This window comes from Cryptomeria japonica, chromosome 5 (assembly GCF_030272615.1).
Source record: "Cryptomeria japonica chromosome 5, Sugi_1.0, whole genome shotgun sequence".
NCBI lineage: Eukaryota > Viridiplantae > Streptophyta > Pinopsida > Cupressales > Cupressaceae > Cryptomeria > Cryptomeria japonica.
This window is the reverse complement of record NC_081409.1, coordinates 549230794-549254861: the sequence shown is the minus strand read 5'-3', so window position 1 is coordinate 549254861 and position 24068 is coordinate 549230794. Positions and strand designations below refer to the sequence as shown.

At 36.6% G+C, this 24068-nt stretch overlaps 1 protein-coding gene across 3 annotated transcripts in view; it reads right to left on the bottom strand.

The window, feature by feature from the left end:
- Positions 1-14266, bottom strand: part of LOC131063487 (cytochrome c-type biogenesis ccda-like chloroplastic protein 2) — a 248932-nt gene extending 234666 nt beyond the window's left edge. Inside the window, exon 1 of one of the 3 annotated variants that reach the window (XM_057997339.2) lies at positions 14077-14266. The gene's annotated coding sequence lies outside the window, so the exon portion shown is untranslated. The remainder of the gene's footprint in view (positions 1-14076) is intronic. The other 2 variants (XM_057997332.2, XM_057997322.2) reach the window with 2 other exon arrangements.
- Positions 14267-24068: the final 9802 nt, after the last annotated feature.

Sequence of the window (24068 nt, the reverse complement as noted above, 5' to 3'; positions counted from 1 at the left end):
TATTGTTTTATTCATTCATCGTCATATTTCAAATTTTGAATTTTAAAATCTCTTAGCTCAATCGTTGTATTTTAGGAAATGATAACTCTAGGGACTTATCATGAGGTTTCCTAAAATCTATCTCTCTTATCTACGTTATTTATTGCAAAATCTATTTCTTACAATGAAATGTTGTGTAGGTATGGCGACCCCAAAGGCGGGAGCATCCACCAGTCGCTCGGCTCTCATGAAAGAAGATCAGAAGACTGAAGAAGTGGAGACCAAGATCGTGTCCAAGTGGAGCAACATTGGAGATACAAACTTGGGGAACTTTAGCATGAAGAAGTTCCGAGAGGTCCCTTACATCGGCAAGCCATCACCTGTCGCCCGGAGAATAATAGAGAGTGGCATTATCAAGGCGGCCGGTTTTCCTCCAGCTATTCAGTGCCACGAGTTGATGATCGAGTGTGCCCGTCATTACAATCCACAGTCCAGGACAATTGTGTCCAATGAGGGAAACATTTTGGCGTACCTTTCAGAGGAAGCCATAAGTGAAGCCTTCCATCTTCCAGAGCACAGGGACATGATATACAAGAGCATTGAAGGAGCCAGATCAGTGTACGATGATGATCCAGATGCTTGCTTAAGCATAATCAACAAGAACTGGCTACTCAAGAGTCGTCCCCGTCTGAGCAAAGTACCGAACACACCACACCGGATCGATTTCCAAGAGGAGTACAGAGATTTGATTACCATGCTCAACAGAGTTACAGGAGCACCTCATGCCTTCTATTTTGAGAAATGGATGTTTTATTTCATCCAGGTGATTGTTCAAGGAAAGGGTACAGTACATTGGGCTAGGATAATTAGCCATTGCTTAGACGTACAGTTGAGAAGACTCAGGGCTACTAAGTCCTTCCACATGAGTTCATATGTCATCTATGCCTTAATCAAGAGCGTTGAGTACGCAGGACTACCTCACAGAGGAGTGATTGGAAGAGGACCCGGCGAGGTCAGAGTTTGTGAATCCTATACCCACTTGCATCATCCACCAGGGAAGAACTACAAGTTAATCAATGATACTTTCACGATGAACATCACAAGGACGTTGCAAGGAGGGATTCACAATAGATTATCTCAGGATGCCCAGGAGTTAATCAAGAGGTACGGTGCTTGGTTCATTCAGTTTCCCAAGTTCACTTACATTAGAGTGTATGGATGTCCTTTACCTCCATATATGTTGCCGAGATACCCGACAGACAGGATTGTGTTACTTGAAGTAACAAGGCAGTTGGCAGCATATGTGAAGGCATTCAGACACAGACATCAGAATGGAGTTCAGGTACCCATTATTTTGGGTAATTCAGTTGAGGTATGTCCCAATGTCTCAGCCATGGATGACGCGGAGAGGGAGTTAGCCTTGTATCCTTTTTCATCTTTTGCTTGGAGGAATAGTTTTGATCCACATGGACATTTAGAGGAGACAGTCGGTAGAAGATTTAGACATGAGTACCAAATTGAAGATTTTATGATGAATCTCCTAGATGATCTTGAAGTAAAACGCAAGATACATTCTAGATTGCCTTTGGATTTCATCAGGAAATGTAAGATTTACAGAGTAGCCGACCAAGCTCAGGACAACGGCAGGCACATCCAATCTTCATATGATAGAGAAAGCAAAACAATAAGTTTGAATTGGAATGAGCCCGAAGCCGTGGATTTAGATGATTTGATGGCACCAGTCTTGTCTTGTACTCGCAGATGGGTAGACATTCAACATCAGAAGTTGAGAGAACAAGGCATAGCCATGTCTTTTACTTTGGAAGAAAAGCCAGCCGAAGGTGGAGCCAGTGTTAGTGAAGGCAATCCTAATCCTAGGAATTCAGGAGAAGGTAACCTTCGATGTGCCAGTGAGGGCAATCTCCATCCGAGAGGTTCAAAGAGAAAGGAAAGATCAGAAAAGAAAGAGCCTTCCAAGAAAAAGCAAGGTGCTAACAAAGATCAAACACCAGGTACTTCTTCCAGGCCAGAAGATAGAACAGTTCGAGTGGAAGAATCTATGGAATCGATGGTACAGAATGATAGACAGGAGGAAGAACAGGCACAGCATGTTTCATCCGATGGATCTCTCCAAGACTATGATTTAGATAATGATAATGAAGTAACATCTCCTCCCAGACAAGAAGAAGTAGTACACAAAGAAATTCAAGTTCAAGAGACAAGATCAAATATCCCAGATTGGTTGAAGGAAAGATTGACTAAGGTGATCGTAATTGAGGACGAGGACAGTGCAATCGATCTAGAGAGCCTTGTTGGACGCTCACATATGACAACAGAGAAGAAGAAGGCTACAAAGATGTCCAAGATGATTCGAGATGAGACTGGATCTAGAAAACTGCAGATAGCTACACCGGCGGCAGACAAATATGAGGGTGAGATCCTAGCAGAAGACTATCATATACAGACTATTGAGTTAGGACCATCCACAGCAGAGCAGACTTTAGATGATGCCACCGACACATTTGAGGCATTGAAGGATAAATTTAGAGAAGAAGTAGAGAAGAATAGAAAGCTTGAGAAAGAGGTCGGTGCATGGAGAACATATTTCAGTCACATCAATGAACCTTTGGGACGTCAGGATCCAGTTAGATCACCATTGCAGGCATTGCCCCTTCAATCAATCAATGAAGCAGAAAGATTCAGGAATATGGTCCAGCGTACATGTAATTGGATGGATAGATCTCACACGGTGGCCATTGAGTTTATTACAAGGATGTCGAAGATCACCCACCAGGCTATCCAAGTTCTTGAGATAATCCACAGATTGATGGCAACAGTAGCTGCATTTGCCCATACCAAGGACGTTGTCATCCCTGTCTTGAAAGTTATAAGACATACATCCAGAAGAATTTTAGCACAAGAGAGGATCTTGGAAGGCGATTCTCACAGTTTGTTTCAGTGGTCAACCTTACTCCATATAAAGAGTGTTCTCTTTGAGGACATCAGTATTAGATGTGGTCAAGTTGAGGAGGTGATCAATCCGATCCAGGACAGAGTATTTGAGGTACTTCGTACCATTCTTGGCAGAAGGATCGAGGTCGAGACAGATGTGGATTTACAAGAATTTGAAGATAGAATCAAGATCATCTTCCGCAAGGACGCAGATGTTACAGATGAGCAGTATGATCAAATGTATGCCACCATGCTCCTGATTGATAGAACAAAGGAACTTGAACCTACTTGGGACACAGCTCTTCTAGATGCATTTGATCAGGTTATCCACTTAGAGGAGAGTATCAAGAATCTTCCCGAGATTCCAAGCGCAGAAATCGAAGGAATCGTGACAAAATTCATTGCATATGCTAAGAAAGAGAATTGGAAAGGGAATAAGATTCTAGATGAAAGGTTGTTACAGATGACATGACATCTTATTTCTCATTGGCTGATACCTCCTAGATTTTTGTGCCAAATTTAATATTTGGCTATGTATTTAATATTGTTCAGTAAAAGGGAGGTCATTTGTAACAAACCCTAATTAGGGTTTAGGTGTCATGATCTTGTCCATTGATTTACTTTCAATCTGGACCTTTCATTGTGACTGGGGATGCTATTTATACCCCCATTTTTCATTTCATTTAAAAACAGAATAGTCAATAGAGAAATAGAGAATAGAGTTGAGAAATTAGAGTTGTAAGCAATTTTTATTTTGTAGCAAGATTGAGTCTTGAAGAGAGAAGTTCAAGCAATTGTTGTATATGATGACTTGGAAATCAATAAAATATTGAAGTTATGGTGTTTTGTTGCAAATTTCTTAAGTTATCTTCATGGTTGTTGGATGTACTTGAATCTCGCTCAATCAAAGTAGTTTGTTAATTTGAAAGGCTAAGTGTGAGATTTGATATTTGGTAGGATTCGCAATCCAAACCACTAGCTTCTTGCTGATTGTAGGAACGCCTTGCGTGGTCGACTGGAAAACATTTTGAGTCCTTAACCTTCAAGCATTTTCGCATCTAGGATATGTACCTTCGTAGTAGTGTCCTTGGTCTTTGATGCATTGAATACCATTATTACCTTAGAAGATCGCACTAATTTCAATTAAGTTGTTATCTTATGGCAAAATTGAAGTTGGTTGAGTCTTGCCAAATCTCATTCATGCTAAGTCGTTCATAGGGTTAGGCTAGATTAGACCTCTTAAACCCTATCTTTTTCCATTTTTTTGAAAGTTCTCTTTAGATTAGTAAAATCTTCGAGCTTTTGAATCCGTAAGACGCCTTGGAGGAAACAGCAAATCACATCATACCACTAAAAGCTTGTCCACACGTGGAGACCCCACTAAAAGAACCTTGGAGTCTATCTAACTGATCCTTTTTGCAGATCTTCAGCAGTTAGAGACTATTTTCTCAAGAGAGGATAAGATGCCTGTCGGTATTTTATTCTGTGTATGATTGTGTACAAAATACACGTCAACACCCTTCCAAAGGGTCCAAAGCGAAATTCTCAGAAACATCTAATTTGCTCATGTTTGTGATCAAGATATGGATTCCTAAGGCATTGGTGGAGAGTAGATTATTATATACTTGCCTTGAGAAGCAATTTGGAGCAAGGAAGGGATGGAATTGTGTCTTAATTATGAATTTCGCTCCTGACCCTTCCAAAGGGTCCAGAGCGAAATCCTTTGAACTCCCTATTTTTCTCCTTGTTTGAGCTAGGCAAGAGGCTAATTGTGTGATCATGATGGGAGGAGGTTTGAAGGTTCAGTCCAAGATTGTGAAATGTTGAAAATGAGGTCTAATTGAGCAAAATGACAAAAATCGCTCCTAACCCTTCCAAAGGGTCCAGAGCGAAATTCCTATAGGGCCTGTCCCTAGAAAGGATCCTGAGCGAATTTCATTTTAATGTCTTCTTGTTGATGATTTAAGGTAAGAAATGTCATGTTAAGATAAATATATCATGTATACTTGATCGTCTTTTGGTTTGTTTTGCAGATGGAGGAGGATCAGGCCAGGACAAGGGCAACCTATTCCAGTCCCATCATTATCAAGGACACTTCAAATGCATGGAGGAGGACTTCAAGTGTTCGAGAAAAGCATTGGGAGATTTCAAGTGTTCAAGGAGTTCCAAGCTATCCTCAAAGAGTTCATTCTACCATATGGAGAAGCCACAAGATATCAGAAGAAGGATCTTATATAACTTCAAAGCAACATGAGCTACCGGAGGAGGAGTGACTTGATCGTGAGGAGGCCTCATCAAACACATGGGAGTCAAGGAGGTACATCATTCATCACATCAAAGACAGAGGAGGATCAACCAAGACATAAACGTCAGACAAGGTGGCATCCTAGTTACTATTTCTCCAACTAGATTGGTCCACCTCAGCATGTCCAAATTCAATGTACCTGACTCACCTGTGATGGCGCAAACTTCGATATACCTACCCCGATTTCTTATTGGTCCACACTCATAGAATGTAATTTTCTCATTGGCTAAGGAGAGTTTATTGTAACAAACCCTAATTAGGGTTTTCATTGTAAAATCCTAGCCATTGATTGTAAATCAATCAGAGCCATCAAATTGTAAAGAGCTCCCTATATAAAGCTCTAACTCTTCATTTTGTAAGGGGTTAATAGTTAGAGAATAGTCAATACGGAATAGTCAGCAGATAGAATAACATAGCAATTAGAGTAGATTAGGAATGGAAGGCAAGAAATTGTTGCCTTGATTGTAAATGAACTCCATTTTATTGAAGTTATGGTGAAATGTGTCGTTTCTTTGCAATATGCATGGTCTCTTGTTGAATCTTCAGTTTAGATGATAGATAATTGGATTGAATGAAGGAAGTTATTGAATGCACTCGTGTGGAATCCGCCTAGTCCAAACCACTAGCATCTTGCTGACTGTAAGTGCGCCCTGCATGGCCAACTGGCATAGAATGAGCTTAACCTCAAGTCGTTACGCGTCTATTGTTCATGCATTAGCTTGAATGGTGATCAGTGTCCGATGGTGTACGATTTGAATATATTTGAAGCATCCCTTAGAAGATCGCACTGAGTTGGTGTTAGATTGTTCAGCCTGATGGTGAGACCCAACCCAGTAGGATTCCAACCAGTCGTTCATTTCATCTTCTTGCATTCTAGGTCTTAGATTAGACTCTCTAAACCCTACACCTTTTGCTATTTCTTCATTCTCCCAGTGAGTAGATAGGACTTGAGTTCCAACAAATCAGACGCTCAGGCATTCGGATGTAAGTCCCCTTGTGATTCCAGCATAATCACATCAGACCGAATTGAGCTTATCCATACGTAGAGACCCTACATATATGAACCTTGGAGTTGCCTCGATTGATCCTTAGGCAAAATCTTCAGCAATCGAGGAAACTTTGTTCAAGAGAGGATAAGATACCTTGGTATTTTATTCTGTGTTCGCATGTGCATGATAAACACATCAACAACGCCTTATGGAGAAATAAGTTAATTTTATAACATATTTAATGTAACTACCTTGGACACAACATTATTATTTTATTGTCATTTTTAATAAAGTATTTTTGCTACCTCTTGAAGGTCGATTTGGGAAGAAAAGGGAAATGAAATGCAAATTTCAAATTAATGTAAAATGATCTTGCATTTGGGTTTGGCGTCCATTTGGGGGGAATGTGAATTTGAATTTGGAGGCACCAAGGTTATAAATAAGAGTGTTGAGTTCTTGTTTTGGTATGCTAAAATTTGATGACAAAGTGCTGCCAGATTGCTTTCAAAAACCTAGCTTCGGGGTTGCGTGCCCTCCTAGCTCAACTACAGTTTCGTTTTTGAGAGATAACTCCTAGCTGTCAGAGTGATCTCATTCAGAGATTACCAGTGGATTCAAAGAAGTTTGGTGTGGTAAATTGGTAAAGAAACCCTACAGCTGTTCCACTTTTCTACTCATTCTAGTTGGAGCTTTCATTCGAATTTTGTGGGTACGGATTCAAAAGTTTCGTATGCTCTTGGCACCCATTTGCTCAGACTTTTGTGGATTTTGGTGGAGTGGTTGATTTCATATTTCAAATCAAACTTGTTGTTGTTTGCCCTAGTTCGATTTTTTGTTTTGGAGAGTGTGCCCTCACTAAGACCCCTTCGGTGGCATGTTTCCTTGTCCTTCCTTGGCCGCCTAGCTCTTGTGCTTCATTTGCAATTTACTGGAGCTCATTCAGAGGTGTTTTCATGGAGAAATGGACCTCATAGTGTTGCTGGTCTGATTTTGGTGATGCTGGTGTTTTATTTCAGATTTGGTAAAGTGTTCATTTTGGCTTGTATTTTCCAATATTCTTGTTTGCAGCTTCTTGGAGTAGCTTCTTGTATCCATTAGAGGTTGGAGCTTTAATGTACTGACAATATCTTGCAGAGTTTGCTTATTGTAAGATTGTATTCAGTAGTACTGGAACAGTCCATTTTCATACTGCATTATACTTTCTTGTATTGCCCACTGCATAAGTGGAAGAGGTTGGCTTCGCCACCTATCTCTATTTCATTTTGTACTCTAGTCCTCCCACTGAATAAGTAGTTGAGTGATATTTTGTTATTCCCATTCCTCCCACTGAATAAGTGGTTGAGTGGATAGTTATTGATATTTTTGAATCCTCCCGCTAAATAAGTGGTTGAGTGGATAGTTATTGATATTTTTCAGTCCTCCCGCTAAATAAGTGGTTGAGTGATTGTCTTGTTTACTACAGTCATTTTGGATTTGCAATTGGCTGGTTACACCACCAATTAGTTGTTAAATTCCAATTTTCTCTATCCCATTGAAAAGTGGAAGTGGCTGGTCCAACCGCGAATTTGTATTGCTCTCTACATTTTATCATGCTAACGCTAATGAGTGAAATTATTGTGTTAAAGAATCTGAAAAAAAATTGTGGGAGGCATTTCAAACATGAAGGTAGCAAGGTTGACTGATGAAGAAAAGAGGAAATGATGAACTAAATTGATTTTTTGATGAATGATATCAACATGATATTGAAAGTGGATGGTGTTGAAATTGGCAAAATTGAGTAGTCATCAAATCTTTCTTTGACACCTTCAAATCCACGGCCAAGCTAGATTTTATCCTTTACATGCCCAAATCCCTGGCCCTCCTCAAGTTCTTCTCTCACTGCCCCAAATCCATGGCGGTAGATGACATTCTTCCCTCACTGCCTCAAATCCACATCAATAGATGACATTCTTCCCTCATCACCTCAAATCCACAGCAGTAGGTGACATCCTTCCTTGGCTAATCAAGATCCATGGCCAAGAGCAGATCAGCATAAAAATCAGACCAAAAACATCGCCATTTCTAGACTTGAAACTTCGGTTTTTCAAGTGAAAATGTCATTTTCCCAATTTTGATGGGCTTCATGAAGTGAATTTTGTATGAGTGTTTACTTAGGGTTTTGTTCACCATCATAATTCAAGGTTCTTTCCTTGTTTTTCCAAGTTTGACACAAGCAAGGGATAGAGGACGTGGAGCATGGAATGAAGAACTTTTCCACCACATGAAGAGGGCAACACTTACAACATCTAGATTCATACTTCAACATGGCGAATCAACATAGCAAGTGTGAGGATCAACATAAGGAAGGAATTTTACAACTATCTTGAATTTCCTCAAAAAATCCAAGAATTGTTGCCAGTACAAGATGGAGGCTTCAAGTGAAGAAATTCAGATCTAATGCAAGATTCAAGGTGAAACACACAAAGGTGAATTCCGAAATATAAAGAAGGATAAGCGAAAGTAATCAAGACAAGTTAAAAGAATCAAACAAGGTTAGCGGGTCGAATTGAGCAATATGATCATCATCACGGGCTTGGAAATGTTGAGTATCAGGAGACATTGCCCAAATCACAAACTCTTCTTTGCGATGATCTACAAGAGAAAGCTGAGGTGGCACTTGGTCATCTTCAACCCAATCACATCATTCCAAGTCAAGGCATCCAAATTCAATGCACTTGACTCATCCAACAAGGAAGATAACTACCACATGTGGGGGCACAAAGTTCAATGTACCTAACCTCATCATTCATTGGTCGGCATTCAAAGGACATGTGTCCTAAAAATGTAATTTTATCACTAGTCAAACAATAAATGTTATGTAATGGGTGTAACAAACCCTAATTGGGGTTTCTATCTTTCAATCTTGGCCATTGATGTGGATTTGATCATGGCCATTCAATTGTACTGAGAGCACTATATAATGCTCCACTCTCTCATTTGTAAGGGTTAATAGTTGATAAATAGTTAGCAACTAAATCATTAGAAGTAGAGTAGAGTAGGAGGAGAAAGCAGAAATTGTTGCCAAGCTTGTAAATAAACATCCTTTTCATTGAATTCATGGTGGATAGTGATGTTTCTTTTACATATTGCATAGTTTCTTGTTATATCCTCAGGTTAGATGAACTTCATTGGTTGTGGAGTTATGTGTGGATGTTGATAATTCCTTGGTTAATACCAAAGAAACGAGAATCGCCAGAAATCGCCGAGTTTGGACGATTTCCGAGTCAAGTCAAGCTGGCCGAGTCCAGGGGACTCTGACTCGGACTTGGCCGAGTGTGGGGCCCAAAATCCCCCAAACTCGAACTCAGCAATTTTGGCCGAGTTTGGCGAGTCCCAACTCCCAAACTCGATCGGCGGCATGTAACTTTAAGTTTAAAAAAACACTTCTAATATGTCTTTATAAAAACACTTTAAGTTAAGAAACAATAGAAAAACAACACCCAATGCCTTTATAAAATAATAAGTCTTTTGGCCTCGCGGGGCGTTGTCCCTCGACTCCGCCCTGTATCGTGATAGGGAGTGCGCCAGGGGCGCTACCCTTGGCCCCTACAAGTGGTTCTGCCCCTTGGCCCCAACTTGGGGGTGCGACCCCCAAACCCCCATTGTAAAATTAGGGGGGAAACTGCGCTGATAAAAGTAGGGAAATTTTAACCTCCGAGTCTGATTAGGCTCCATATAACAACATATACTGTCATTTGGTGCATCAAGAGTTGGAAAGGAAGAGTTTGCATCTCATTTGATCATACGATGACATGGATTTTTTATTCCATGAGTTTTGTAATACTGTATACATTTGACAATATTTATATATCTACATTTGTTATTACCTTCAGCTACAATTTGCGTTTATGCTTATGTGATCGATGTATACTTGTGTATGTAATCAAATTAGCTTCTATTTGATGATGTTATTATGTCTTTAAGGTGTATTTAATAAAGGGTGCATGAAACAAGTTTTAAATCTTTTAAAAACTCTAAATTTCTCGAGTTTTTCACTTTGTTGAGTCCAGTCAAGAGTTTTTTACCGAGTCTCGAGTCGAGTCGGCCTCACCGAGTTCGATCCGAGTCTGAGTCCCGTTTCTTTGGTTCCTACTATTTGTGGTTGGATGATTTTCAGTTACAATGCATGGTTAGCCTAAACATTCAAATGTGCTAAGTTCAATTGTGGATATGTTTATTCAAGTTGCTCCAATGTATTGGGTATTTGGATGACTATTCACAATATGAAAACCTTTCATTTCCCTTAGAAAATTGCATCGGTTTTGTGTAGTTGTTGGGAACATGGCGAAGCAAAGCTCGGTTTAAGGAATGTGTCCATCCAAGCATGATTCAGTGCTATCATTGATCTTAGGAGAAGATTAGTGTAAATTGTAATGTCCCCTTTTCCACTCTAGTTTGTTTTGGGGATTGTTGGTCAATCCCAAGACCCGTTGGTCAGTCAAAGGCAGAATTACGGTTTTCTATTTTCTAGGAGGATGTTTTGGCAATTTTGGTGGCTTGCATGTTGGAGTTTTACAGTTCAGATTCTGGATTCCTTCTGGGTTTTCAGAAAGTTTCGCAATGATGGTACATGCGTAGCAAGCAGTGGAGTTTGGTAAACTTACTATTTTTAGTAAGTGGGGGCGAGGACAACTCATTTCTCTGGGTTTTCAGAGAGCTTCTTGATGGGGTGACATGCAACTGGATCCAAAGACTTTTCCGAACTTACTATTTTTTGTAAGTTGCGACAACTGCTCAGAATGTGGTTAAAATCACTTTGGAATCTGGTTTGTTTTGATGGTGCTTCGTTCAAACTTTAGTTCTTGTTTACCAATGAAATTGGGACATAGAGGTCTATCCTCAAATGCAATAGAGATTCCTTGCATGCTATTGATCTAATTTTTGGGAGAATTCATATTATTTTGCTCCAAGTGAAACATAGACTCAACATATCTATCATTGTATTAATCTTGCCATTAGGGAATGTTGGGAAAGTGCTTTCCATTAGATTTGAATGCAAATAGAGCACAGCATTGCACCATCATGCAAATACAACAGCCAGCTAATAACTGATATGAATTTATAATGATCATCATTGAAAATCATCATTATAATTTGCCCTTTGAACCTGCCATCTATAAACTCACTCCACTTTGCTCAAGAATGCTCAAATCCTAATGCGATCTTTCCCCTTAGCCATGTAGGACTTAAAAAGGCCAAAAACTATGTATTTTCAGTGTCCAAACCACATTATTCCCAGATTTGACAAGGCTTCCCATTACCATCACATTACAGACGTTTCTTCATGGTCTTCCCTCATGAACTTTCTCTGTTCGTCTTGGACTTGAGCCCCTCAGCCAACGCATCTACTCTGCTAGGCATTAACCCCTTCACATCCATCTCTGGCTCCTTCTCTAGCTGGAAATTTCTCTACTGGAACCCCTCTCCCTTCTCCCTCATTCCATTTTAAACTCTCTCCTAAAGAACTAAATAGTTTCAGGAAGAGGCAATTACACAAACCAACTAAATTGTTTCTTGGACAATCGTTAAAAGCAATCTACAATAATTAATTCCTTTTTTGTGGGAAATATTTGCAAGGGGACAGAATATGTGAAATATCCTAGAGTCTTTCAAACTTCTTCAACTATTCATTTCAACCTCCCTTAAGATTTTGCAAACTTTTGTGTAGGAACAGGATATGCAGAGCAAACATGCAGATCCAGTTCTATAGCAAGAACTCGCAACTTTCTCTTTCTTTTATAACTATTTCATGAAATTTGAAAATGGAAAAGGATATTAGAGAGGTGCAAAAGATAAAGAAGATCCTGCAGGCCTGGTTGTTCTCACAAGATCAGCAATTATCATGCCACCAAAAAAACGATGCCAATCTAGTGCGATCACCTTTCTCGTCTGTGCCTCATCTTCGAATAACTTATTATTCACTATGAGTATATATGAAGATAAAGTGTCACTCTTCCTATAAAGATCATTTTTTTTAATTTCCATTTAAGTAACTACTGCTACTTGCCATCTGCAAAGTACATGGAGTGTTTGCAGGCTTCATAATACACGCCTTCGAATTTGCATCTGATCAAGCAGAATATATTTAACACGGCCAACTTCAACACAAGAGTGATGACTTTTAGATCATCCTTGAAAAGTTTCCCTCACATAAAAAGAGTAACGAAAATTGAAATGACTTTAGAAAGAAAATGATTCTGATATTAGAATCCACCCAAATAGATAACTTGTCACTGAAGTGCTCAAACCATCTACCTGCATCTGAATGAGAATGTCAAGGATGCTCTAAATTGAAAAATTCAAACTTCTGTTGCAAAGATTGTTCATATGTCAAGATACTCCTGCAGACATGCTGGGTAAGAAATTTGTAAACATAGGCTCACAAAATGAAGTTGACTGATTGAATCACCCTTCCAGAATGAAAACACCCTGCAACATAATCCAATGCTTCCAATGACGGATGAAATAAATTCTCCCTTCTTCTTTTATAGCATTTAACTGGAGCAAGTACCATCCTCTGAGAAGTTTCTTCTTTAATCCTCTTTTCTCTCATGGACCTATGCCCACCATTTACTGACCACCTCCACCAATTGCACTTTCCTCTCACCTCTGCTCTCATGAGTTTTAACCCGATGCAATCCGGCCTCCTCCACCAAAATCTTTCTTTCCACTCCTTAATCATTGCTGCACTATCTGCACAAAAATTATTATATATAATATTAAGCAAATAAAAAGTTTCGACCAACTCTTCCTCAATCTACTGCTCCATATCATCATGTCCTCCAGTTAACAATCTGCTACTATAATTTCATTTTTCTTCTCATCTGCTACAACTTCTTCACAAATCTCTGCTTCAACATCTTCTTTATTTTCATCAACTCTTTCTGTAATACCTTTATCTTCACATGCATTTTCAATCACCATCACCTCCATGCCTTCACTTAGATATGTTGCAACATCATTCTTCGTGTCTTATTTCTTTATACCACCAATGTGACAATCTACTTCGTCTTCTTCGGTTCTTGCACATAAAACATCATTCGAAAAAAATGGACACAGCTCAACTCTCCTCATCTTCTTTTCTTTTTGTCCCATTATTTTTATAATCTCAAAACTGTCTTCTAAATAACTAAGAACAATGTCTATTATCTTACACTGAAGAAACCTTTGATGCTTATTAGGACACATGAGTTCAAGTTTGCTTGCAGAAATTCTCTAGAAAGGTATCCCAAGCGATCTAACGGAGCATTAATAGGAGGAGGAATCGACCCAGTAATACAAATTGTCAAAGCCCAATAAGCCCACCTCTACGTGCCTGGAAAGAGGAGTTTTCTTACCTAATCACAGTTCTCTACTCATTATACCAAAGAAGGTCAAATAAATATAACAGAGTATAATTCAATAATAAAGAAGTTAATACTTGCAATTGAATACTAATAACATTTATATATTCCTGATAAGATAGACATATATTTAGAGTGCGCTATATTCCTGATAAGATAGGCATCTGTTTAGACATTAGGTGCTCCTGTTCTTATACTAATTTTTCACGCTGGTGACCGCCATTAACGAGAAACACAATTATGAGATATTTTATGGAAAAGAAAAAGTACAAGAAACTACACAGTGATTAGTTTTCAGAGAAATCTGTGGAGAATGGACGTTCTAAGCCATGAATTGATACATTTAAAAACAATAGAATTGATAACGATATAATTATGCTCGAAACAGTTAATGTTAATCGAAAACACTCGAGTATCCAATGAAATCTCTAAATCTTTCAGAAATCATAAACAATCCACCATTCCCCACCTTCCTCCCTTTCCCGTAGGACAACTTGGATCTTCACTTCTCCTCTGGCTTAGCCCTTATCCATGTCATAACAGATCGCCCGTTTAAATTTCACATTAATTTTCAAAAACTTTTACAAGTAGCATAAATTCCGCGGCTTTGCACTTCTCAGCGGTCTCATTCATGATCGTTATACAAGTAACCTCTCTTATGTGCAAGTGAACATTAGTGGAGGGATTTAAGCTTTCATTTTTAAAGAAGAGGAGGTTTCATGAATAATTTTTTTTAATGAGATTATTTAGAATCTTTTTGTTAAAAATAAAAGCTTCTATTTTTTAGGTCTGTATATTTTAGGAGGTGAAAATGGGGTGGGGTTAGAAACTGCATTCCACGTTAGGAATATTGTTTGCTATTTGTCAATCATCTAAGTTTGATTCCCACCAAAAATGAGATAAATCTTGCCAAAACAATTTAGAGAGAAAATAAAACTGAAATTTATTTAATTATATTTCATTAGCTTCCTTAAATTTAAGAGCTTAAATACAAAATTCATAGGACCACCATTTAGGGAGAGCTTCCTATAAAATCTCAGCACCTTCAGCTTTATTTTTTAGGAAGTCTCCCTCCAAGTAGGGGTCACATGGTGGGAGGGAGGGCGTGGGGGACGACGGGGCTTAAGCTCTATTTTTAAGGAAGAGGCAATCCCATGGAGAGTTTTTTGGGGGCTACAGGATAACTTGGAATTTGCTCCTAAAAAATAGAAGCTCGGGTACTTTTTAGGCTTCCATTTTTTAGTGGGTGAAAATGGGGTGGGGCTAGAAATTGCCACACCAGATTAGGAATTTTATTTGCCACTTGGCAATCAAAAAAGAGTTGAGATGAGTCCCGCCAAAAAATTTAGAGGGGAAATAGGAAAAAAAAATTATTTCATTTTTCAACGTTGTTAATGGGACCACCAGCTTCCTTCAATTTAAGAGCTTAAATTTTTAAGCAGAATTTCAAATTTCATGGGACCACCCACTTTTAAAAATTCCTAAAAAATATCTGCAGCACTTGCCCTGTTTTTTAGGAAGCCCCCCTCCATGGGACCCCAGCCTTAGGGGGCCTTCTATAAAGAGTTAAAGCTTCATATCGTTAGGTTATTTTTTTTTAATTTAAAAAAAATAATAATAATTCATTCTTGGTTTCAATTTTTTTAAGTAGATATAAAAATATATTGAACATGAAAGTTTTGAAGAACACCGATGGACACTTAGAGGGGAGGGGGGGTGAATTAGTGTATTTATAAAAAATTTATAAACTAAGTGTGCAGATATTAAGAATTCAATGCAAATGAGAACACATGCACACGCACACAAGAAACAATCCACAACAAAAGTACAAGGAAAACCCACATTGGGGAAAAACCTCAGTGAGAAATGTTGCTAAAGTCTACTGCTTCAATCCAGTCTCACAGTAAATAACAGATTACAATGTTTAGGGCACCAACCCAAGGAGCACAAACCCCTAAATTTTAAGGCACCAACCCAAGGGATCCCAACCCTTGAACTTTAGGGCATCAACCCAAGGAATACCAACCCTTGAACTTTAGGGCACCAACCCAAAGAGCACCAACCTGTGATTTTATGAGAACCTAACCTTGCTTTGAGCACCCACTCAGAAATTTACAATGATTATGTCATGTCCCCTTCTTGATTGTTATATATAACCTAAATAAAGCAATTATTATTTATTAATTAATATAATATTTATTAACAAATGATTATTTGAAATTAGTAAACATTTATTTTAATTAATATTTATTTTTCAATACTAATATTCTTGAAGATATGTAGTAATTCTACCTATAAAAGAACAGTGATAATGATCAGTGGTTTGTGATTAAGTTAAGATGGCAGACCTCAACATAGTCATCAATTATAAGTTTGCATATATTACTGACTTCATATGTTTGACAAGGCTAACTATAGAGAACAATAAAATAATAATGATAAGACTAACTACGATTGTATGTGATTAAGGCTTGGTCTAGTCAACTAATATAAAAACAGAAAGAGAAATGACTAGTTAGTTAAGAGGATAAGCAGTGAATGAATTAGTCAAGACAATGTTTTCTTGAAGACAAATAAATCAATTTAACATGATGACCGACTCATCATAATATAAAGATATAAATGATTAAGAGAAGTGAGTAGAAGAGAAAATTAGTTTGAATGGACTTTGACGTTAACTATCCTTTATCATCGCTACAACAACCAAGTCTATTCAGAAGACAAACTACAACGATTTATTACAGTCACTAATGTGCGGCGATTTGTGATGAAAAGTTTGCTCAACTTACCATGAATTAATGTTGAGCAATTTATATCATGATCAGGTAGTGATTTGCATTTACACAGTGGCTAAAGGAGATATCCATATGTTAATACAAACAAACAATAAGTATATGCAAAAGGTGCGATCTGTTGAAGGATTAAATGATACAATTTCCTTGTTAAGACAAGTCAGCAAGTAATGAATCATCGGCTAGTTAAGAGGCGATGCCAAGAAGATGTGTTTACATTGATCAGCACACAAACAAGTGTCCTATCATTATCACCACTAAAGAATATATGAGGATTGGCGTAAACTAACCATTGATTAATTATTTAAGGTGTGATCCAAGCAAAGTATGAAAGGGTGTAACCATTCGATATTATGAATACTTAAGGGGATTTGTATGTATTTTCATTATATCCAATGGGGATCGCTAGTTCTTGGTGGTATGGTACAGTGATGTGCTTAATATGCATGCTTAATATATGAAGCCCGATAATGTTTTAATGCAGAATTTAATAATAATATAGACTACAAATAGTGGCAGACCACATCTGACATGTGTTAGATCTGTTTTCCTTTACCAGCCATTAAATATATCAATAATTAATGTTTTTTTTATAAAGTGCAGTGGTGGTATTAATGTTTTATAAAAAAGTAGTTAACGAAAAACGTTAATAATTGGTTATATATATATATATATATAAAAAGATGTCTTGATCAAAAAAATAATAATATTAGATTAAGAAAAGAATCAAAAAGAACTCTTAGGAAGTAGTCAATAAAAGGAATAACAAAATTAATCGTCTAATGAGGAAAATGCATAAGTACTTGTCAATAACTAACAAATTGAAGAATATCAATGACTGACTTCATGCTGGATAAGAGACAACATTGTTCTTTTTGTTCTCATTTACCCGGCATGATTGTTTTGCTTTGGTCATTCTCGTTGTGGGATAGCGGGATCCTTCTCTTCTTTCACTTTCTTATCCTGCACGACCATCACATACCTAGATTGAATGGTGCGGGATAGTGGGGACCTTTTATTGCTATCTTCATGTTACCACGCATGGCTTTTCATCCTTGACATTATACAGTGTGGGACAACGGGAGGCATCTTTTGCTTCTCCTTGTGTTACCCCGCACAACCATCGCTTATCACATTTTGACAGTGTGAGATAGCAAGGAGCCTCTATCCTTCCATCTATTTCTTATCCTGCAGGACCAATTTGTTTTGATTATCAGTGATGCAGGATGGCGAGGAGCCTCATGCTTCACTATTGTGTTATCCTGCGAGATATTTTTGTTGTTGTCCATCTTGCTGCAGGATAGCGGGAGCGACCTCTTATATTTATCCTTGTTAGCCCGTACGGTTATATCACCCTAGCCTTCTACGGTGTAGGATAGTGGGATACACCATTTGCCTCTGACTTTGTTACCCTGCAATGTATCTTTCCTTCACTCGAACACACCATAGGATCCCACATGCATACATCATCATCTTGATGGACCAATACATAATCACCAGCTAGACGTCAAAGCGCATGCGATAAGGAGGGCCCACTCGACACAAATTGCTTTTTGCCAAGACATGATGACCACTACACCAAAGACAAATTTTGTCGGTATAACAATGAAGCCTGATAAAGCAAGAAGATGGTTTTGTTGAATCACCATCTTACACCAAAAACATCATTGCTAAGACAAAAGTCTTGTCTCACTGAAAAACTGCCATCGAAGGGATTTTCCACCTCTGCAACCTACATCATTGTGTAGCATAACATGATGTGTTATGCACAACTGCATAACCTGCAAGTTATGCGCTTTTCATGTCTTCGTGTTATGCACACCTGCTACCTACTTATCTACAACCTCTTGTCATCCTTGTTACTCTTGTTGACATCAATGACAACAATGCCAACAAGTTTTTCTTTGAAAGTGAGTATTATAAAGCTTTTCTACAAATTCGTGCATGTTCATTTTAATTGAAAATTCTTAAGTAACAAAGGTTTTGGAGTATAAGGGATTTCACCTTGTCTCAAGCTAAGTTCCATTTCATTGGGCCATCCCTACTGATTTCCATCGTAAAATGAGAAACCAAAAAAAAACAATCGTCACGGAGTATTTGGAGTTTATATCAAGGGTATTATAGTAGTTGGAGTTTTTGTTAAGAGGTAAGCAAAAATGAATTTTTATAAGATGTGGATGTTCAATTATCACTTTCAATCACCACATCCTTCATAAGAATTTATGAACAAAATTCTATAAAGATGAATTTATGCACAAATTCTCCATTGAATGATTTACACTAACTCATTTGACTACAAAATCCGACGAAAGTCCACTAATTATTTGTATCGTCGGCACCTGTGTATTTAATGCAAAATTTTCATATTTTTTTCGTTTATGCCCAACGCTTGTCAAACTTGAGATGCTCTGTGATTTTCGTTGCTATTTCGACATTCCCTTAAATTTATGGGACGACGGTTATATGTTTAGCGCCACCTTAATTTGTGGGCTGACATGTATATGGTTAGTGTTCGTCGGGGTTCTGCCGAATGTTTTTTGATAAGTAAAATTGATTTCGATAATTTATCTAAATTGCGATCCAGTGCGGCTAATGCTTGTCAAAAAACATTTATAACTAACTGTGAGGGGATTCTAGACTCTTATTAGGGAATTTTGACCTTTGAGGGTCTTTTACCTTCTGTCAAATTAAATGTATGCACTTTTGTGGCTGACTCTTCAACTTGATCCATTGTAATCAAATTTGCATATACTTGGGAGCTCAGTAAAGAAAAATCATGTCAAATAATATTATTTTTGAACAAAATGAAGAGAGAATTGCTAGATTGTGGGCTAGATTAAAAAGAAAGGGTGATGGGAAATGTTATTGTCCTTGCAATAATTGCAAGGAATTAAATATGAGAAGACTTTTAATTATAATAATTGAGAAACATTGTAGGCAGCATGGTCACGTTGAAGGGGGGGATGATTATCATCCACTGGTAAGATGTTCATTATATGTCTTTATATTGATTGAATTTGTAAATGTTTATATCGTTTTAATATTTTTTATATATACAAAAAATCACTTGATCATGATCATGGCTTATTTGTGTCGATCATTATTATAAAGGTGGGGCGCCCTAGGGCACATGATATGTATTATCACAGCCCGGAGAATGTGGTTTTGCAAGTGAAGAAACATGGTGTTGCGAATATCAAAGATGAAGTTAATAATCCTATGAAAGAAGATGATCATGCACCAGAAAACACAATTGAAGATGATGGTACAAATACATTGATCCATGACACATTTAGTGGCACAGTTGATCATGATGGTCGAGATGACTTTGATGATGTTCATGATTTACCTATACTTGAGAAGGCATATGAACCTCTTTATAAAGGCTCCCAAACAACTCCTCTATGTTGTATTGTTGTTGTTTAACTTGAAAGTTATGAATGGTTTATCCAACATAGCAATCTCACAGATGTTAAGGTATGTCATATATGTCATTTTTTTCATCTATTTTTGTTGTTAGTTCATCACTAGTAAATAAAGGACGAAATGTGTACCATTAATATTCTTTACATTAACAAATTATTTTTTTTGTTGTAGATTGATAGGTGACTTTTTGTTACCACCATCAAATATTTTACCTCGCTCATACCAAGATTTCTCTATCACTATGAAAGATATTGGAATGGAGTATCAAGCAATAGATGCATGTCCCAATGATCATATTATATATCATAAACATGAATTTGCAATAGAATGCTCGGAACGTCATATCAGTAGATATCAATCAGATTAACTAACAAAAAAGGTGTCTCTCAAGGTTCTTCGTTATATTTCCATTATTCCACGTATGCAATGATTATTTAGGTGCGAAAGCTTAGCGCAATTTATGGATTACCATGCATAGAATAGAAGTGGAGATGACATTCTTCAAATGCATGCAGATGTTTCTGCATTTAGGGACATGGAGGAAAAATGGCCACACTTTAAAGAAGAACCTCATAATCTCAGGCATTCATTGGCAGCGGAGAGTGTCAATCCATTTGGAGAGTTGATATCTATTTACTCGATGTGGCCTGTTTTTGTTATCAACAATAACATTCCTCAATGGATGCCAATAAAGAGGGAGCACATAATGTTGGCAATGATTGTTCCAAGTATTTGTTTACATCAATTTTCTTTAACGTATTAGCATCTCATTTGTCTTATTTGTTGCATAATGACTTATATTTTTTCATTTAATAGTCATGTACATTAATGTATATATATTACAATAAAATAGGTATAATAATTATGTAATATTTATGTTCATTCAACTATGTAAGTACCAAGTTAAAGATATGAATGTATATATTGAGCCTCTTATCGACGAGTTACTAAAGTTATGAAATGGAGTCACTATGTATGACGTCTCAAGACCAATAGGACAAAGACAATTTCAATTACATGCAATGTTTGTATGGATAATTCATGATGCCCCAGGGATAACACATTTTGTGGTATGTTATAATGTCCGACTGCACTTTAACAATGTTTAATTTTATGAAGTAGATATCATGCATGTTTTCTAAATAATCTATTCATTGTATATAATTATAAAAATTGACATATTTAATCCAATTATATATGATCTTGCAGGTCTTCAAACAAAGGAAAAATTTGCATGTCCAATTTGTGATCCAAAGATAAAATCTCATCGTTCAACAAGTTTAGGAATGTAGGTGTTTGATGAGTATAGGCACCTCCTCCACAGAAATCATGAGAATGTCATATCAGTAGATATCGATCAGATTAACTAACAAAAAAGGTGCCTCTCAAGGTTATTCGTTATATTTCCATTATTCCACGTATGCAATGATTATTTAGGTGCAAAAACTTAGCGCAATTTATGGATTACCATGCACAGAATAGAAGTGGAGATGACATTCTTCGAATGCCTGCAGATATTTCTGCATTTAGGGACATGGAGGAAAAATGGCCACACTTTAAAGAAGAACCTCGTAATCTCAAGCTTCCATTGGCAGCGGATAGTGTCAATCCATTTGGAGAGTTGATATCTATTTACTCGATGTGGCCTATTTTTGTTATCAACAATAACATTCCTCCATGGATGTCAATAAAGAGGGAGCACATAATGTTGGCAATGATTGTTCCAAGTATTTGTTTACATCAATTTTCTTTAACGTATTAGCATCTCATTTGTCTTATTTGTTGCATAATGACTTATATTTTTTCATTTAATAGTCATGTACATTAATTTTTATATATTACAATAAAATAGGTATAATAATTATGTAATGTTTATGTTCATTCAACTATGTAAGTACCAAGTTAAAGATATGAATGTATATATTGAGCCTCTTATCGACGAGTTACTAAAGTTATGAAATGGCGTCACTATGTATGACATCTCAAGACCAATAGGACAAAGACAATTTCAATTACATGCAATGCTTGTATGGATAATTCATGATGCCCTAGGGATAACACATTTTTGTGGTATGTTATAATGTTCGACTGCACTTTAACGATGTTTAATTTTATGAAGTAGATATCTTGCATGTTTTTTAAATAATCTATTCATTGTATATAATTATAAAAATTGACATATTTAATCCAATTATATATGATCTTGCAGGTCTTCAACAAAGGAAAAATTTGCATGTCCAATTTGTGGTCCAAAGATAAAATCTCATCGTTCAACAAGTTTAGGAATGTAGGTGTTTGATGAGTATAAGCACTTCCTCCACAGAAATCATGAGTATCAAACTACTAAAAAACATCCTTTCAATGGGAAAGAAGAGACTACATCAAAACCACGAAGAGTTACACCTCGCCTATGGAATTTGGAATATAATAGAATTAATTGTCAAGGTTATACATCAAATCAAATTGTTTATCTATCATATATGATATGTTTGGATTTTATAATTTTATATTGTGTTTTGTTTACTCATGTTGTAATTGACAATGACTGTCGTTGTTAATTTGTTTAACTTATATGCTTCATGAAGGTCGTCAAGGCATTGGTGGTTGGCTTCCACACGGACTAAAAAGTTATCTCAGGCAATTTAGTAGGTTGCCCTACTATGAGCAACTACAAATTGTGCATTTGTTTGATACAATGCATATTAGAAAGAATATAACAAAAACGTTATGGAAAATATTGGATGGAAGACATGACAAAAAAAAATTGTCAAAATTTGTAGTGACATTTAGGAAGCCAATCATGCAATGAAAAATGTCATTCAATTAAATAGCGATAGAGACCAAATTAATATAAGTGCCCTTCCTTGGTTATTAACGAAGCAACAAAGAAATGCTATAAAATAAGTCATTCGAAAAATTTGATTTCCCACAGGATTTGTAGCGAACATAAACAATATCATAACAAAGAAAGGTGAATTTGGGCCAGGGATGAAAACGCATGATTGGCATACTATTCTGGTATATATATACTGGATCTACTTTTCAGTGTATTATGTTTACTAGTTTTTGAAAAATAATGAAAAGATCATTTTATAATTATTGCAGTATGTTCTACCTATATCTCTCCTAGACAACTTCGACAACAATGTCAAGCAAGTTATATATGATCTTGGAAAATACATGAGGTAAGTAGAGATATTTGTTCAATTCATTGTATACATCTTATATTTGCCATTTGTTTTACTTGTTATGTAATATATTGCATTTTTTTTTTAATCTCATTAATATATTTTCGCCTTGAATCACTTGTAGATGGTTGTCATCTAAAAAAATCCTTAAAGAAGATATAAATTTTTGGAAGAGAAAAATTCTTCGTATAATGTGTGAAATGCAAAAGTGTCTACCTTCGACATTTTTCAGTACACAAGAACACTACTTCATACACCAAGTTGAAGAAATTGAATTGTGTGGACGTGTACACACAAGGTCAATGTGAATGGTTGAGAGGCACTTGAATTTTTTTAAGGCTTTCGTTAGACAAAAAGCACATCCTGAGGATTCTATGGTGAAGGGATATATGGTATACTAGACCATGGTGTACATTACTGAAAATCTGCCTAAGTTCGCAAAAAAGATCCATGTAGATCGTATTTAGGATCCCAACTCCATTAACAAATTTGAAGGGGAATACCTGATGGGGAAAAGTAGATTGAGGAAAGTGAGAGGTAATTATAAGATGGTCATGGAGTTTAATTAGAATACATTTTGCATTGTCTTCAATTGCTTGAATAAAAAAATAGAGAACTAGTTCACACCAAACAAAGAACTAGTCCAAATGAAAGAATCTTCCACACACAAATAGAAAAGTATTGGTATTGTATTACTCCAGAAAATAAGTCTTTCGTTGTTGAAAATTTTTAAAATCGTAAAAAGTGTTGATGATCTAACTTACAAATATAACATAAAATATTCACACAAAGATTTAAGATAACAATTGTAGACGTATAAATCTGACCACTTTCCTAAATAAATATTTAATATTTATTTTAACCCCATTCCCCCTATTAATTAAATTCTATTTAATTAATTCCTTCATTTTCATCTATTTGATTAAATGAATTACTCAATTTATTTTATTAAATTCACCTAAACTTTTTCTAGCCTTTAATTAAATAAATCACTTTATTTAATTAATTCCCCTTTCTTCCTTTTTAATTAAATTTTCATTTAATTAAATTGATCC